Consider the following 14,306-nt stretch of genomic DNA (forward strand, 5'->3'; position numbering starts at 1 on the left):
GTCACTGATGCACTCCATTGGATTTCTAAATTTTGTTTGGCAAGGTCAATGCAATCTGGGAAACAGAAATTCTACAGCTGCTTTGCTCATTGCCTCCCTGCTGTGATCATTGTCCCTAAAAAATACATAGCCTGAACAGTAACTAAGCATAGCACAGAAATGGATCCTGCCCCGTGGGGCAATGCTCAGTTCCTGTTCAGGGGCTGGATGACTGTAGTTGCTTGCAAAGCTTGTTTCTTACAAATCTCTAGGGGTTGTTAGGATGGTTTTGCATCCAGGCCATTGGTCCAAATATTAGTATTGAAGCATTTTTGCTATTAAAACCCAAAATGTTTCCAACAGGGCTCAAGGTGGTGTAAGTCTACCAGCCCTGCGGGCCATGTCTCAGTTTGGAGGTTTTCACACAGGTACTGAGGTAGATCCAGCCTGTGCTGCTCCATACATGTCCCACCTCTTGCCACCCTTTCCTAGGAGCTAGTGGCAGTGACAGCAGCTTCAGCAGGCCAGTGTCAGCTATTTGGAAATGTGTCCAGCTCTATGGGCTGTTTGCTGCCTGATCATCCATCTCCACCAACACACATTACCAAAACCTGGCCATGCAAACCCCATACAACCATCTACTTATCGTGCTGAATATTAAGCTTGGAGAAAACGAAGCATATGCACATTCCTGAGGAAATAAATTTTGGGAAGCTAAATTTGCAGTTCCTGTTTCACATTCTTTTCTCCTTTTAAATCAAGATGTGAATGTTGTGATACGCACTCTGTGTGTATGGTGATCCTTGCTGTTGCATCCCATAACAGGAGGAGGGAGAGGAAGTGTTCTTGTATTTGCTCTGCTCTGAAGTCTTCTTTGTCTTGCCAAAATTTCTTCTTTGGCATATTTTCTGTATCTGGCTCATTGAAGCCATGCATTTGTTTTCCATTAGTTGCCTCAGTTAATATGATGAGTTTCTTTATTATTTTTCAATACTGCATTTGAAATGAAAAAACTCACTCATTCAATGGTCTGATAAACTGGTGTTATTTGCTATCTTTGCCTCATGTCCTTCTTTTCACTCATTTTCCTTCTTTTTCTCTTTGATTCACATCTTAGAGGCAGCTTTACTCATGCATACATCATTTAATGTGTTTTCATGGGTGTGGTACTGCACACAGAAACCCCCAGTGTGAGCCCAAGCCTGCCACAACTCTGCCCACCTCGTGTGCTGGGAACAGGATGCTGGAGATACCAGGGACAAGATGGTAAAAAGAGCAAGGTATGGTTAAGAAGCAATAACATTTTTGAAATGTCTGTCTTGGCTGGTTGATTGACTCACTTTCCATCTATCTACATTTTCCACATCTCTTCTGGGCTTCTTCTCCTTTGACAGAAAGAAGTACTGCTTCTTTCTTTCATGTCCTTTCCCACCTCAGAAAGTGATGAACCGAGGGATCAATATTTGTTCTGTCTAACCACCAGTTTAAAATCCAGTTTGAACCATTTTCTCATTGTTTTGCCTTTGCCTTTCCTCTGTGTTTCTTCAAAGAGGGAGAAAATCCCCAGGCTGAGAAATTAGTTGAAGAGTTTTCTAACTCTTTAACAGGTCAGAAAATGTGAAGTGGCTTCTGAACTTGGCATACAAAAGCTCCCTGCATTGAATGGCTGCTTTAGATGTAAGTGTTGAAGAGGGAATTGCATCTCCCAGCACTCTGGTAAGGCTTTTTAGTACATTAAGTGATGGGCAGAGGGAAAGCCAGGCATGAGTTCACAGAGGAGTAATTTAGTAGGAAATCAGTCTCCCAAGAGAGAATTTTAACACTCTTCATCCTCCTCCAGAAGATACTTACTTTCCCAGTTATCTTCACCTCTTGGGGAGTTTTCTACCTGTGATCAGCAGCAGTTTGATGTCCCTGGATATGCCATGTTGCTGTCTATGACTTGAGTGCATGGGAGAACTGGCTGCAATCCCCAGATAATCGCCCATGTACCTGCCTGGCCTCCATGCCCGGGCCAGAGGCAGCCCTTGGCAGGAGCCTGCCTATGTCCCAGCCTTTGTGATGCACTCCCCAGTTTATTGGTGCAAAATGAGGCAGCTGAGGTTAACTCACAGAGGGGTGAACTGGAGCAGATGAAATGCTGGCCTGCATCTTGTCCTGTGGCTGTGGGGCAGCAACCCGTGTGGAGGAGCAACAGAAAGCAAGTCATAACTGCTGCCAGGATGGCCAGGCATCCTCTCTGAACACATTTTTCTGCCCCAGTTTAATCTCTCTGGTGCTCAGGTCCTTGCCCTTTTACTCGCTGAGAGGAGTTTCTATGCATTTCCCCATCCTCAACCTTTCCACTTTGCCATTTATTCCTTGCTTCATGATTAACTGTGTTTGAAATTGGACACAGAGGCATGTGCAAGTGGAAAACCAAAAGAGAAGTCCCAAACTGTGCTGTTACTATTAATGGCAGGGCTAGCAGCCAGCAAGTTCACTTGGTTATGCCAAGCCCAGATTAGACAGTACAAACCCTGACAATTTGGTATTATTTTCTGATAAAATTATTCAAAGTCTATTTTCTAGTGGGGAGACAAGACTGCATTTTGCATGAAAAGAATAGCTTTCTTTAGCTGTTGAGCAAACACAGAGCATCTGCCTAATATATATATCCAAGAAAATGTAGGCAGAAAATGTTCATTTTGGAACTTAGTGGATGAAATTTTGTCCCTTTGGAGTAAATGGGAGATTTGCCATTGACTCCAGTCAGGCAGGCGTTTCGCCCGATACTTTTTACATATGTTTTTATATGTTATGATAATTCGTGAATGAACTAAAATAGTCCTGTAGAGAATATACAAGGATTGTTCTTCTTTGGCTTAGGGGGAGCAGCCTTCATTTATATTGGGGTCCTTGGAAAGAAACATGGATGGGAGAGTCTTTACCACATTAACAATACATACTTCATCTTGTATCTCTGTTTTGTGTAATTCATCAACAGCAGCACTGCACTGAGAAAGGAGCACAGATGGGAAGAAAATGTTTGAAACCAGATCTGAAGGAGGCTGAGGTGAGTTTTCTGGATGGGGGTTATAATCAGCAGAGAAAGCAGAGTATCTTGCCCTTTGAGGTTGTCTCTCTTAGGTTGTTCCAAGTCTATGATCCAAAGGCCTAGCTGGGCTTCCAACCTCATTCTGGCTGGATTTCTAAATGCTCAAGAAATCATTAGTAGCCAGGAGATCTTTGAGGAGTTTATTTGTTTGTTACCTGGCATGGGGAGATTCTGAAGAATCCTTGTGGACACACTTGTAATTTCAGCCAGGTTTCTGCCTCCCAGCATCAGGTTCCTTCATCATGCTCCTTATTAAGATGCATCTTCTACCTCATGGGAAACCGATACCCATGGACTTTATGAGCTGGTTTTATCCCCTGTGAATGCACAATGCCTGTGCTCCACAGTCTGCTTTGGCCACCTCTTGCCTTGATTGGAATATGTTAGTTTTGGCCCAGGAAGTTCCAACAGTCCAAAGGAGCTTGTCCTTTCCTGGCTCAGCCACCAGTTAGGGCTGGCCCTCAGCCTGGAAGGCTGCTAATGTAAGAGAGAAAAGGGGTAGCTGGAGAGCCATTTCTGTTCTGTCTCTGGAAGAAACTTCTATTCTTGTCCTGGCCAGAACATCTCCAGAGGATGAATAAGTGGTTTGGAACTTAGGGAAGGAGAGAAAGAAAGAGGATGAAGTTAGTGCCATGATATTTTCTGTTGCAGGACTCTGGTTAGCAGGTAATTGGGGGAATCCTCCATTACTGCATTTAGCTTAAATATGCAGTGAAGTGACCACCTAGAGAAAATAAAACCATAGCTAATATAAAGCCCATGTAAATCAGAGCATGAGCAGATATTACAAGTAATTGGTAGGATAAAAATGTTGGTGATGCTGTTGACTGCAGAGTAGAGAAGTTCCAAACTTTTACTGACAGATCTGCTTTGCCCAGCCTAGGTGTGAAAGCAGTAGAGCTGTTTGGATGGTATTGTGTGCAACTAAGTAAGCTTGTCTTTTCAGAGCAACTTGGGTGTCTTCCTGTTGCTGTGGTATGACTAATCCCAGCCATGATATTTTGCTTCTCTGTAGTTGAGAGACATCTGTATTTCCAAGTGGATCCTACAGTTATGACTACATGGCAGTTACTGCAATTAAAAAGGTGTGGTTTAAATTAAAAGATTATTTAAGTGCTCATTGCTAAAGACTTGCATCTGTTTAGCAGCCTAACAGTGCACACTTTGGAGTGGTTTGGATTTTTCAGTTCCCTGGTACATTACTGAGTCCTGAATTCTAGCTGATACTTCTGCTATAGCCCTGTGCCTTTAACCTAGGCAGTAATGGCATAAAGTTGTTGCAGTAAATAAAAATTTCAGATAAATGCTTTAGTGTTCAAGCAAAGAAGCCTTTGGGAATATTTCAACTCATTCTGATTTCCTTTAAATATTATCTTGGCCACAAAATACTATTATTTGTCCTTGCAATGTGGTTTTTTTTCTGGAAAGCTTTAACACAAATTCTCTTGTATCATATTGTCATGTAATAAATTTTCGTGGTTTGGCTGATGTTCTGGTTTAAGCCTGTTCTAAAACAGAAGGAAGAATAGTAGCCTAAAATAGCAATTAGAAGAGAGATTTGAGGGTTATGAATTATTTTCTATTCCTGTCACTAGCTTAGCTCTCAGCTCAGCATGCCTTGAAGTTGCAGGAAATGTTTTATTGATTTCAGTAGATCTTGGTTCAGGTGCATTTAGTCTAACCTTGGACAAGTCAGGTGCCTTCTGTGCTTGGGACTGTAAAGTACGTGTTCTGCTTACCCCTCCAATGGATCACTATAAAGCTTCATTCATTCACATCTGTAGAGAGCTTAAGGGCTTGTAAATGAATGCCACTTTCTAAAGTACAAACTATTATTTCAATGTAGATGAATTCATTTTACCTTCCCACCAGCTGCCAACAATCTGTTTAGTGCAATGAAATTCTGACAGCCTGTGTCAACAACCGAAAGCTCATTCATGACAGAGAGAAAAAAGAAAGAGAAATTCAGACCTGAACTCTTCCCCTAGCAGAGAATGGCTTTGTGTATGAAAATAAAAATTTTGTCTATAATTTCAAAAGGCCCTCTCATAAAAGAAATGCACGTTAAATTAAAACTTCTGTTATTTTTTCACTCCATTGCACTACAGACCCCTCCTGGTTCTTGATGAAGAGTGAGGTGAAATATTGCACAACTGAGCTACAGAGAAAACAGCAAGCTGTTCCAAGTGCATAAGCCAAAATGAGCATTCAGAGAGAGATCACCCTGTCATGAGCTCATGCTGGCAATATGTTTTTTTCTATGGGTGTAAACTGAGATTTGAGCCTGAGAGAGACTCCATATTCAGCCCTGCAGGAGCACTTTTATGCGTGTTGTTTTCTTTAGAATAAGTGAGGAAGTTGTGAGCTGCTCCCAGACCTAGAAAAATACCTACAGCCACAGTGAGTTCAGTGGCCTCCTCCCCTCCCCTTCCCTCCCCACCATGCAGCAATAAACTGAAGATGGAGTCAGAGAGAACACATGCAGGTTTTACTGAAGGGACAATGTCATTTTGCCCTGTGTGATTACTTGGGTTTGTGTGGTGGTCTGAGCATTTTCATTTGGGAGGTGGTAGGCAGATGTTGGTTTGTGGTGGGCAGAGGCAGGGACAGGGTGGTCAGGGCTGGGAAGCTGGAAGGCAGAGTGGGTCTCCATGTGGGGCAGGCATGATTTGGAGCCTGATATCCCTGCCCCTGTGTGGCAGTGAGCAGCCCATCCATATCATGACTTTGGGCAGAGCCCAAAGTCAGCAGAGTGCCCAGTTTCTCTGTTCTCTGAATTTTCAGTCAAATAAGTACTGTGCTGTAGAGGAACAATGTAATTTGAATTTACTAGGATATTTCATGCCCTTCTCAGTGCTGGTTTGTTTTTGCTAGATGTGAACAACACTGGGATTTCTGGTATAAACTGCCCCTTCCAGGCAGTCACACCTCCCTCTGCCTGAGGTCTACTCCCAGCAGAGTGTGATCCGTTGCATACCGTGTTCTAGGCCTAAACACTTCACAATTCCTTTCAAAAGTGTCATATCATTCTTTTTGGTAAATTCTGAAAAGCATGGCATTAATTCTTTTCCTGGATGACCTAAAAAAGGCTAGTAACTCTAGTTAGGAAAAAAATAGATGCACTTTTCTAATCCCCAAAGTGCTGGCACCCAGTTTTAGAGTATGACTGTGGCTGGGGGCATCGTGGCACTGGGAGAGGCCACCCCAGCTGTGCTGTACCCAGGACACCTACTCTGATGAACATGTTTAAGAATCCAATTTCATTTTCCTGATGGCATTTTTCAGCACAGTTCAGAGATGGGATGCATTTTGAGTTATTTTGAAAGAAGCAGCCATAAACCCTTTGATGCAGGAATTCAGAAACAATGTGGTCAAGTCAGGCATGAACACATGGCAAATGTAATTGAACTAGTAAGCTGGGCCTACAGACAGTTCTTGCCTAAAATTAGCTGTAGGAATTTAGTCTTTCTATGATATCATCTTGTTCCTGTTGTCATATTCTACTGCATGAATGTACATGGGTTTAGAAGTCCTGCATTCCTTTTACAGATGCCTAGCAGTCTTTTTTTTCCTCTAAATACATTACAGAAGTTTATCTTATGGTTCACTTAAAAGCTTAAGAAACTCTTCTTTCCTATCGTTTTTGGCTGAGTTCACTCTGAAATACACTGATTTCTGTATCTACTGCATTGCAATCCATACCTAGGGTTATGTTAAAGGTAACATAGTCAAAGATGTCAATATTCGTGAATATTCTAGGAGTGATGAAAAAAACATTTACAAATATATTTTTATTGACTATTTTATGGTCGGAAATAATCTGCTGTGGGTAACAGTGTGATGTCCATGTTTCAAGCTTTAAAACCACTGCTGTGATGCTCTGATCTCAAGCATCTCATAATTGACATTCCCACCACCAGAGCAGAAAATACATAGCTAAAATTGGTAAAAGCCTGTGTTATTTTATTCTTGAACACACACACACACACACATACAGAGAAAAAAAAAAAAAAGAAAAGGTGAGCAGTGAAATACAACTAGAACAGGCTGGGAAAAGCAAGCAGGGAAGAACAAGCCCAAAGCCAGTGCCTTGGGATGCAGGAAGTACAGGTTGCATTGCTGATGCACACATGGAGTGAGGGCTCCACAGGGAGCCAATGCATTCACTGTCTGTGATCACTGTCTTTGCAGAACTGCAAAGACTGTTTGGCACTAGAAACTGTGATGGTGAGCTGGTTGGGGTTTTTCTGGCATATAACCCCAACCCCCAGCTGGTTTGGTCTGTTCTTTCAGGCTGGGGCCCCTTAGGGTGGTGCTGTGACACCTCCAGCTGAAGAGCAGGTTCAGTTTCACCTCAGGGGTCTCTGTCCATTGCAAGATGTAAATGTGCCCTATCTTAGCATCTGCTTGCAGTCCTCTGTGGAATGGTGATTATGAGCCTTCTCAGCCCCATAAAGATTCTGTAGTGATAAACCCCATAAAAAAATTATAAGATCTTGTTTAATTCAGTGACAGCACTGTAAAAGTAGGATTTCCCCCTGCTGACATGAAGAGGCTCATGGAAGCTGTCAGAACTGCTTTTAGATGCAGCTTATAAGACCTAAATTAAAATAGGTAATCAACTTCTGTCTCCAGCAGTCAGTCTGGCTTACTTTCAACCAAATAGGATTCATTAATTAAGATTTGTACAGATTTGTTTTCACATCTAGTAAAAATGAGTGCCTATGGAGAAGGTGCTAGGTGCTCCACTACCACCGACCAAAATGACATGAGCAGAATTACCCAGCAATCGTACAAATTGGCATTTGTATTACAGCTGCCAATACAAACAAACCTGCTACAGGAGGTAACACAAACATCTGCTCCCCTGTGGCTGATGGGGGGGTTTCACCCCATCCAGCCACACCTCCAGCTGTCATCTCCCCAAAGAAATACGTAGCACTGCAGAATACTGTGTGCCCTGAAAATCAGCAGGTCAGGGCAGTTATACTGAGACAAGGAGGATTGCTTTGTTCTTGTGTATTTATAGCTTCATCTTAATAGACTGTTTAAGAAAACATGTGAACCTTTCAGGAACGTAATTGTGATAGTGTCAGTTGTAGCACAGCAGCCAAAACTCAGGCATCAAAACTCTTTATGAAATTGTCATCTGGAAGAAGAATACAAAGGCTCAAAAACTGCTGGTGAATTCATTGCTTTTAGTGTTTGTACACGTGAGAGAGAGAAAATAGCCAGGGGCATTAATTCACACATGGATTATGGTATATTTCACTTTTAAAAGCAAAGCTCTTTTCTGATTTACAGCTATTTAAAATAATTACTTAGCTCAATGGAGCAAGGGAATCAGCTGGCAGAGTGGCTTAGCATATTAAGATACAGCTTTATGTGTAGACCCTCCCTCCTCTCAGTGCCCAAGTCCTCAGCAGGGACCTCAGCTGATGAAGTGATAGCAGCAGGTTTCCAGTCTCAAGCACACTGTGTGGGCTGCTCTTCTGTGATCAGGGCAGCTGCCCTGGGAAGCTGGATTTTCATAGATGGGAAAGCCAGAAAGGAACAGCCTAATCGTTTAGCCTGACTTCATTTTACTCGGTAATTCCTGCTTAAAGCCCTGTCATTTGTGGCTGAAATAGAACATGCCTGTGAGCTGTCTAACCTTGACTTAAAGCCTGCAAGGGACAGAAAATGCATCCTATCCCATGGCATGCCATTGCAATCGTTCTTGCTATTTGCATCTTGTTTGCAGCTTGAACTCTGCTAACTGACTTTTAACTTCCAGCTGACTGTATTTCGGCTCGCTGGCACCACTAGTGCTGTGCACAGTGCTGGCCAATGTTAACTAACATCATCTAACTGACATCACTGAAGGGAAATCTGGAAAGAGCTAATTCAGAGCAATCCTCTGCTTGATGACTCCCGTGTCTTTAGATATGGTTGTAATGGTTTTGTTTTGAATGCTCTCAGCCAGTTCTTGATTTTTAAAGCTTCAAAGCTTAGAGAGAGATAGATTGGGAAGCATAGTAAATGCTAGGGTATCATATCCTGGCGATGTGAAATAACTTTCATAATGCTGCAGTCACATCCCTGATTTAAGAAGCTGCATCCAGATGAAGAGATCTGGATTTGGAGCACCTGCAAATATGTTTGGTCATTTTATACTTTCAGTATAATCTACAGTTCAGACAAACACATCAGATAACAGGATTTGGTCCCATTTTGTTTCTCACATCTGCATCTTTTTTTCTTTCGTTCTTCTACACACATGGAATTTGACTACTGGATCTGATTGCACGTTGTAATCTGTTATTGTGTGAGAAAAGTTGATAATGTAGATAGTCTCATAAATTTAATGTGAAAATTCAACATAGTGGTCAAGGGAGATATTATATCCCAGGACTATTAAATTCAGCCTGGGATATATTCTTTCACACTTTCTGGAGCTACCTTTCAGGTTTTAGAGAGGCCACCAACGTCTGGATTTAGCAGTGGCAAGCAGATGGCAAAGGACAGCTTTATGTGGAATGCAACCCATGTAGTGGGAAGCTCTTGTGTGTTTATTCCTGGCCTGTAAGGGGGAACCGTTTGCCATCCTAAAGAGATTGCTTCAAATCTGCATCAGCATGTTGGAATAACAGGCAGCTAAAGAAGGAAGCCTTTTTCTGTTTTAAAGATAACACCATATCATGTTAATTACAAATGAGGCAGTGAATAGTTATCAAATATGAGGTCTTTTACTTTTGGATAAAATCTCATTGCTAGATTAATTAAATCTGTGACCAAGTTTATAAACTAAATATAGGTATAGATATAAAATTCGTTAGGATGTCAAAATCGGAATTAACACCTACCTAGTATAATTAATTTAATTATGCTAATATTTTTAATATTTTATTTTCTATAAACATTGTTCATAATAAAGGATCAGTTATATATATTGTTCATAACAAGAAATGTCTTCATCCTGCAGTGGATAGTGGGATAAATTTAACATGTGTAGGACACAGCCAATTTTTTCAGGCAAATTAAGTATATTTGAGCAATCATCTTAAAAAGGGATTGGATTTGCAGCTGGGAAGGTGTGTAGAAACAGAATGGAATCGACAGCAAAGAGATTAATGAAGATCCATAAAATGGAAACACAAAATTGGGACAGATGATTAAATCCGGTTGACAGCATATGAGATAAGTGGACTAGAAATAAAGTTAATGTGAAAATATTGGTCTGAGTAATCCTACTTAGATCGTTATATCTGAGTGACAAATTCTGAAGTAATTGCCCACAGAAGGCAGCAGCAGCAACATGCTCTACAGGTGGAGTGATGGCATTGTGGTATATCTGGAATGAAACCGAAAAACCCCACTACTACTATCTGTACTACAAACAGTATGGAAGTATGTCCTACTTTTGAAGACCGACTCAGGTATATTATTTCCAATCAGATTCTGGTAACTACACGATTTTTCCACAGAGAAGGCAAAGCATCTATTACTTCACAGCAAAAGGAGTTCGGCAAATTAGCTTGTGATTAAGAGTTAAATGATGGCTACCAGAAAAAAAAAACAAAACAAAACTTTTAATTACATTTCCCTGCATTAATAAGAAGAGCAATCCTTACATAGCTTTTTATTATTTTAACTGTGACCAGCCTCCATGTGGTCACCAGCAAATCTTTTGTGCAGCTGACACTCCTTCAAGGAGGTGTTGCTGAAATCAATATATGTGTGCCTGGGGAACTATAAATAATGAAACACCTGATGCTCTGCAAAGTTAACGCTTTCTCCATATATCACATATTACAGGCTGAATATCTATAGTGACCCCAGCCAGTGAGGCTGGAGACAAACATCCTTTCTTAGATCCAGCTGCAAAAGTTGAAGATATTAGTGCTTCCCCATGCCACAATTTTGCCAGAAAGCTGATTTATATGGGCGTTCTGTAACCCAGCATAGGAAAAAAAGTCACTGGGGTTAATGGAAATCATTGTTTCAGCATTGCTTAAACTAATCTCTGTCCTTAAACTAAACCCACAGAGGATCAGGAACACCACCTGGTAGGCAGAAATGGAAGCATGGTGCCCACTGGCTGAAAGGCAGTAACAAGCAGCTGAGACCATGCTGTCTTCAAACAGCAGGAAATAACTTCATGGAAAATTTTTCAGGTTTTATTTTATTTGCTTCAGCTCTGTCTGGAGCAGTTCAGCCACGCTCTGCCCTCAGCTGGCTGCTACCGCCCATCTAATGAGCGCTGGAATGGATCCTGCAGCGCTCCCGCCCTGCGTCAGCCCCGAGTCAGGTGGCTTGGCTTAAACTGCTGCTGCTGCTGAAGATGGTTTGCAGTGAGCCAGCGAGTGGCAGAAAAGGAAGTGGTCATACTGCTTTACCACCTCAGCCATGTCTTCAGCACGGGAGAGTCACATCTTCAGCTGCCACAGCTGTTGCGTGGGTGAGGCAATGTTTGTAGGTAGAATTAACTCTGTTATTGATCGACCTTAGTGGTTGTAACAACACTATCTCTGTCTGTTTCAGTGATCTTTTGCACTCTAGTGTCATACCCAGCTTTGGTTTGCTATAGTTTAATTCTCCTTGAAGGAAAAAGAATTTCCAATTAATCCAAGGAAGATTAAGCTATAGTAAATTGTGATTTGCAAATGTGGGTTGATTTAATTTGAGCAGCTGATACACCTATCACCTTCCAGCTTCCTTCCTTGCTGCTTTCCTGGAGATTGGGTCCCTGCCACAGGACAGCTGAATTTAGCATGTGGAGCTGCTCAGGAGCACCAGAGTTCACTGCCTTGCATAGTGGATTAGAGGGATGCTCATGTAGGATTGCCTGAAGACACAGGCTTAAAAGTGGATTCCTGTGCTGTTCACCTGCCTACAAAGTCAAAGGTGGCCACCTCCAGGAATGGAATTGGAGAACAGCAGGAGAAGTAACTTCCTTCTAACTGAGAAGGCTGATTCACTAACAGGTGAATGCTTCTAAACTGGAATGTTCTGGCATTTTGTGTACTCTAACCAACATCCCTCATCTTCAAATAATATGCTTCTCCTCCTGTCCACTTTTTACAGTGGAATACTTCATAAATCTGAGGAGCTGACAAGTGTCTTCACTATGAAAGCTATCTGTTGAGGATGTAGGAGGTGGCTAGTGCACTAAAACTTTGACACCCTGCTTCCCCTGGGATAATGTCATAGTGGCAGCTTCCCACCATGTCTTCATGTCTTAGAATTGTCAGTTCCCTTTTTTGTGTAGGTCAGCATGTCACTGAGAAGATGGGGAACAGCAGGGGCAGCTAAATATATCCAGGAGATGGCAAACATCTCCTCAAGATTTAGAAACTTCTGTTTGTGATTTGTGCAAGAAAAGAATGAGGTCATGAACATGGCAAAAAAAGAGAAAGAGAAAATGTTTAAGAAAGGAACGGAAGAAAGAATAGACTCAGAGAAGGCAGAAACACAAAGAAGGTAGAGGAACACTTAAGAAGTAAAGCTCATGCTCACAGTAGGCAAAACATCTATAGTGTCTCCAAGATGTAGTATTTCTGGAAACATGCTATAGTTGGGCAGTGCTTTCATATGACTTTACTTCATATAAAACTGTTAAAGTGTCCTAGTTTCACAAAATACATGAATACTGCCAGAACCACAGATAACTACGTCAGTCTTATTTTTCCCCTGCTATCTTTATGCATGCTGTATCTGAAGACAGAATTTTGCTCTTTAGGCACTGCCTGACCATGTCAACAGCAGGTTTTGTTTAGTTTTTTTGGTGAATGTGCCTGATTGAACATGATTCACATGTTTTCTTAGTGACAGCATGGGCTGCAAGGGACATGGCTGTTTTTCCAAACTTGCTGTGATTCAGTGGAATTCAGGCATTTTCATATTGAACATCTGTGACTTGGGGAGGATCCATGTGTTTTCTCAATGAATATGAACGAAGCTGGCAAGGGTCTCTGCATTTCCTTCTTGCTTCCATGCTTGTAATTATCGCAGTATATAAATATACAGAGACTTTCTCAGAATGTGCCTAAGAAGATCTGAGAAGATCTAAGTTTTGCTCTGTCCCGTTCTCTGTGTAAGGAGGCAAGTCAGATACAGTGGATGTGATCTCATGTGTTCCCCTTCCTGCCCATGCAACTACACACATGCAGTAGGACTTCTAAACTTACTTCAGAACCTAGTTCTCGCTCTTAACCCGGATATGTGGTATTGTGTAGGTCTCAAAAATGTTGGGAAAAACATCTCTTCACCTTCCTCTCACTTGCAGTGAGTTTGCTCCGTCCTTAGAGTGCTCTGGCAGTGTATTTGGGTAGTTCTTCCATGACTTTGAAAAAGGGCAAATAGTAAAACAGCTGCCCTCTCAAGTGCCCCTTCATAAACAAGGACTAAGCAATAGTAACTTCTGCTACTTACTGTCTTTTCCCTGATTTTACTTGTCTGTTCTAGGATGAATTTACTTTTCTCTGAACAGCTGCTAGATTCTTGCCTGAAAGCTGAAGTTAAGTTTGTAAAGGATCTGTAGGAACAGCAAGAGACTAGTAACCGCTAAAGTATTGTACTTGGCTTTCGTGGATAGATGGATGGATGGTACTTAGCATTTATATGACACTGTGTATTCTCGGTGTCATTGAAAAGCACTTACTCATTCTTAGACCATTCTGAGATAGATATGGGAGTCAGGAATACTGGTAAAGGAAAGAAGTTCCAGTCTTGCTGAAACTGATTGAAGTTTCTACTTAAAGCTTTACTTCTAGTAAATGCTTTCCTGCCATGCTGAGTTGCTATTTACTGACCTAGTGCTAGGATAACAAGCAAGCCTTTTAATGGAAAATGAGGACCAGAATATTAAGGTGAGACAAATCCTTGCTGAATTGTGCAAACTCGTTTATCCTCGCAGATTTCTGTTTCATTTAAATTCCTCTCCTTCACGAGCCATGCCTCTGCATCTAGAGGCAGTCCGTGCGTTAGTCACGCTTTGCCCCATCAGCAGGAAGCCAGCTGATTCCCCGAGTAATCAATTTCGGCGAAGACCTCTCCGGATCCTGGGCGGCACCGGAGCAGCGCCACACCATCCCGACCCAGCTCGACACGTCCGTGCGCAGGGGACGCGGCCGCCCCCCCGGGCGCTGGGTGGGTGGGCGGGCGGTGGCCCCCAGGGCTGGGGGGGCGCGGCGGGGCGGGGGCTGCGCGGGGCGGTGGCGGCGGGAGCCGCTCTCCCGCCTCCTCGCAC

Source organism: Fringilla coelebs, assembly GCF_963513975.1.
Source record: "Fringilla coelebs genome assembly, chromosome: 4".
NCBI lineage: Eukaryota > Metazoa > Chordata > Aves > Passeriformes > Fringillidae > Fringilla > Fringilla coelebs.